Source organism: Falco cherrug, chromosome Z (genome assembly GCF_023634085.1).
Source record: "Falco cherrug isolate bFalChe1 chromosome Z, bFalChe1.pri, whole genome shotgun sequence".
Lineage (NCBI taxonomy): Eukaryota > Metazoa > Chordata > Aves > Falconiformes > Falconidae > Falco > Falco cherrug.
In genome coordinates this window covers 8437042-8442124 of record NC_073720.1, presented here as the reverse complement: position 1 = coordinate 8442124, position 5083 = coordinate 8437042, and the positions used below count along the sequence as shown (strand labels likewise).

Below are 5083 nucleotides of genomic sequence, written 5' to 3'. Positions count from 1 at the left end.
ATTCTTGTTTATTCTCCAGTTTAGACACTGAATGAAAGTTTACATAGGCATATTACACACGTGTTTTTAAAAAATCAACGTGAGAATCCACAATGAGTTTCTGGTTTTCAAAAGCGTTCAGGGTCTTCTTTCTAAAGAAGGCAAAGAGGTTTTGGACCTTCCTTTTCAAGGTATGACCTTGGCATCTGTTGCAATGAAGCTTATGTTTATATGGTTGTCGTTTTTTGAGAAAGCCAAATGATTTCCCTGTCCCCATCATTACTTACCATCCTATCAATCTCTGCGTCATCTGCAGGTTTAAGCTGTAGCAATTTCTTATTTACTTATTGATGAAAATATTGAATAATGCTGCACCAATTACCGAACCACATTAGAAATAGCTCCCTCCTAAATCCTGGGATCATACAACACTGAGTGCTGCATTTTGAGATCTGACAGTTAGCCAGTTCTTAATCCATTTAGCATATGTTTTATTCATATTTTATGGTGATAATTTTTAAATTAGACTGTTTTTCAGTACTAAGTTAGATATAGCAAAACATACTGTAAAAAAGGATAGGATGAGAGGAGTCTTATGTTTTATTGACCCTTTCAGCTATCCAGGAAAAAAAAAAACCAACAACACAAGAGATTCCATCTATATTTGTTAGCTTTAATGACTGGCTTTTCTTTCTAAAACATCGAACTTTTGAAGTCATTGGAACTCATCAGAGATTTCAGCTAGTAGGCTGATCCAAGACAAAGGTAAGAGAAGATTGCTGCAGTCCTGCTTTTGGTACATGAACTCATCTGCTATCATGCGAAAATCTGTCTAACTATGATCTTAGAAACAACAGTTTTTCTGTGTGACCTGGGTAAATTGAATTCAGTTTTTGTTGTAGCAAATTGTGCTCAATACCCAGTAGAATGAAAACCTCGGATTAATAGATTTTAAGGCCGGAAGGGAACATTATGATTATGTGCTCTGACCTCTTGCATAGTGCCTGTCGTGGAATTTTAGACAGTAACTCTTGCCTTGGGCTCAGTATCTTGTGATGCATAACAGCCTATTACTACAGCAAGTGTTGGACTTCTTTGGTGCTGCCTACATGAGAGTCAACTGTTTTCAGCATCAGTTTGGGGGTAACTTGGGGGTGGCTTTGGAAATGGCTGTGAAATAACATATAGTTTAGCATATCTTTCACAAGGGAAGGTAGAACCTTTCATACTCCTTTACAGATATATATGTGTGTATGAGGGGGTATATAAATACATATAAATATACAAAAATATATAAATACATATAAATACTATATATATATATATATATATGTTTAAAACATAGAATCATAGAATCATGGAACTACAGAACAGTGCAGGTTGGAAAGAACCTACAAAGATCATCTGGTGCCACCACACTGTCCAATTGCATCTTGAAAAACTCAAGTGAAGGGACTCCACCATGTCCCTGGTGGCGGGGGCTGTTCCAGTGAACAATTGCTCCTACTGTAAAAAATTTCTTTCCTATATCCAGAGGAATCTATTCCGGGTGCAGCTTGCTCCCATTTACCTTTTTCTTCTCCCTGTGGCTCCTTGTGAAGAGAGAGCCTCTGTCCTTTTTGTAGCTACCCTTTAGGTACAGGAATACAGTGATAAGGTCCCCCCCTGAGTTTTCTTTTCGCCAGGGTGAAAGGACCTAACTCTTTCAGTCTTTCCTCATAGGGCAGCTTCTCCAGTTCTTTTGGTCATCTTTGTGGCCCTCCTTTGGATTCCCTCTGGTCTGTCCATATCTTTGTTGAACTATGGGGACCACAACCACAAGTGCTGCCTTAGAAGTGCTGAGTAGAGTGGGATGATCACATCTTTATATCTGCTAGTAATGGACCTGTGGATACAGCCCAGGATTCAATTTGCCTTTGTTGCTGCAGCAGTGCACTGCTGATTCATATTCAGCTTGTTGTCCACCAGGACCCCCAGATGCCTTTCATCAAGGTTGCTCCGCAGCCACACAGATCCTAGCTTGTACTGGGCTTTTTGGTTATGTCATCCCAGGATAATTAAATTTATTCAGTCTTAAATTTCTTTTGGAAAAAAAATAAAAATCTTCTCCATTACAATTCCTGTATTCTGGACAGCTAGTGTTCTCCATCCTATACGTGACGGAAAAGCCTCAGGACTTGACATGGCTCAGGGTGTGTCTACCTTGACAATTTAGTTTGGAACAGGAGTGTATTTCTGAAGTGACCTGAATCTTTCTCAATGACTACACTTTGCACAGAGTGAGTTTTGAGGGTGTGACCCGGGTCTTGTTTTGGACAAAACTGATCCCAGTCATAAAGTATAATAGAACAGCTAATGTGCCTCCTGTAGCTTGTGTTTATGAAAGTAGCCTAGGGCTAGTCTGAATAATAATAATAATAAAAAAAAAAACCAACAAAAAAAACAACAAAACCCAAAAGGTGTATGGTGTTGGTACTGGGCTTAGGGCAGCAGCTGATTCTGCATATCTACTAAAGTTGCATCACCCTGCTTGTTAATGTAAATGCATCCTCAGCTATCACCACATCACCTCATCCTGTGCATGGCTCTGAGGCTAAGTAACTACTCTGCAAACAGCGAGAGTCAGCTCCACTCCAGAAGCACTCCTTTAGCTTTATCTACAAGCCAATTGGCTTTGTTGGTCTCAGCCTGCACTGGGAGGAACCTGCTTTGAAGTCAGCCACAGGGCATGGTTTATCTACAGTCTGAATAATTATCTCATCAATAAATGAAAGCTGGATTTTTTTGCTGTGGTAGCTTTCTACCTTCAGCTCTTTAATGCCTTCACCTTTGGCATATCACAGGCAGGAATCTGGATATTTCCATTCATCTCATGCATGAGGACACACATCTAGAGGGTGTGAAGTTTTTCTTCCAGATTAAAACCTGATGGCACTGACTAGCAATGTCCTGGGGTACTCAGAAACTTGTTTCTAATACCTGCTTTTTACATTAAAATGAGAAACATGAAAGGTTAGGGTCTCAGAAACCCAGAACAGAATGAGATTTTCAATCTTGTGGTATTTTAAAGCTGTGTTTAGTGGTTAGTGAGTGGTCCATATGGAGCGTGTTACTCAACTATTTTTTTAGGGTATCAGGGTATGCATCCAAGCTGACATCCTGATTGGTAGTCCCAACAGTTCATCTCCAGATCACCCGGGCACATATGGTGAACAAACTACATGCACTAGAGGTTAGGAAGACATAGATGGCAATTTTGATGCTGTGAGAAATGTGCTTTGTGAGCCAACTGAGGCTTTGAGCATTCTGTGGGACTGATGCACCTTATGTAACATAGAGATAACTGCTAACATTTTTACTGAGTGCCCTTTCCTCAAGGTCAATGAACTTGCTATTGCTTCACAGAGGAAAATTTAGGTCTCATATACTCCTCTTTTATTCTTCACTTGATTCTCAGGGTGCTGGTCAAGATGGCAGACTTTGCAAATATGAACAGAAGAAAAACACAGCAGGGATCTAATGAAGCAAATTCTTCAGCATGTAGCAGTAACGGATTTTTATACCAGTCCTAGCAAGGACTCTCACCGTGAACGGCGTGCACATTAACTTGCATTCCCAGGAACCTAAAACAAATTCTTTTGAACACAGTACTGGAAACAGGACAAGCTAAGGGGTGTCATTCTACTCACTAATAATGCCATATCCATTATTATCTTCAAATGCCCCTTTTAGAACTTTGCTGATCCCATTGAATATTCTGGGTAGCTGAGTTTTCAAAACATATTCATTCCCAGTAGAGCTCTATGCTCTGTTGATTGGCTGCCTCCTTTCCTGATCACGCTGTGAACTTTAGTGGATGAAATTTTATACATAATCATGCTGCATTCTTTGCTGATTGAGCCGCCTATTATCACTGTTTATATAGCTATTACATTCTGCGTTTCCCAGTCCAGTTGCAAGCTTGTTTTTCCCCAATATATTATGCAAAATAAACTGAACAGGAATTACAGTATTTCCAACCTGCTGTGTCTTCAGAATCTAAGATAGCAAAATGCTTAGGTTTTCTTTCAAATAGTAGGATAAATGCTTCTCCAAAGATTGAAGCTGCTGGTTATGGAAAGCTTGTGCCACTTACTGTATGCAAAATAGGGAGATTTACAAAGAAACTGATTGCATCTTTATTTGCTTTATCAAAGAATCTAAAACCATAGCTGAAACTATAGAAAATGCACTTTAGTGGTCTTAAAACAAATGATATCCCCAACAGATTTGTCGACAGCTTAGCACATAAGCCCAGACTGCTGAAGCAAAAAGCATCTGGAATTTCTACTGCTAGAATATGCACCTTAATAAGGAAAAGATTCAAAAGTTCAATGCCTGAATTGTACAGCTTGGTCAGCGGAGTTTTGCAGCTGAACAAGCGTTGTCTGTGCAGCTGGCTTTGCCAAAAATAAATAAATAAGGGGAATGAATAAACCGGCACTGAAAAATATGAATCTTCCCTAATAATAAAATATGCAAAAATGATAGTAAACTCTCTCCATTTATTAAATTCAATTATGCCTCTCAATCAGCAAAGTGTGCAACAACTGCACTCAAGAAGGGCGTCACTAAATCAGGGGAAGATACAGCCCAATCAGGAAAATTTAACAACTCGATCATTAAATTAGGCAACACTACCAGAACCAAGGTAAATAAAAAGAAGATAAACTGTACAGGCTGATCTTTGCAGGCTAAAACGGTGAGAGGGAGACTGAAAAGACACCATTGGATAATAAATAGGTCAGTCTCCTGGGGGACTAGACCTTTAGGTGATGTAAATAATTATTGCTTTAATGAAGTCACTGGAGCTGTATCTGTTCTTCTAAAGTAAATACCTGGTACAACAATTGCGTTGTGACTCTTTCTTTATACAATATTAGCTCCTTTGTAAGCTGATGATAACTGCTACTGCTACCTACCCCCATCAGGACCCTACTGTGACAGGTGCTCTAAAGGCAAGCAAGGAACTGATGTTTAGTTCTTACTTATGTAGTAGTGCTCTTTTCCTTCTTTCCCCAATTAATTTTTTGTTTAAAAAAAAAAGTCAAAAGTGTCGGATGTA

The 5083-nt window shown here is 39.2% G+C and overlaps 1 long non-coding RNA gene across 1 annotated transcript; it reads left to right on the top strand.

Annotated features, from left to right (window-relative positions):
• Window positions 1–686: 686 nt before the first annotated feature.
• On the top strand, window positions 687–4868 carry LOC114015272 (uncharacterized). Its single transcript, XR_003559108.2, has 2 exons — window positions 687–744; window positions 3437–4868. It is a non-coding gene; the product is annotated as an uncharacterized LOC114015272 (long non-coding RNA).
• Window positions 4869–5083: the final 215 nt, after the last annotated feature.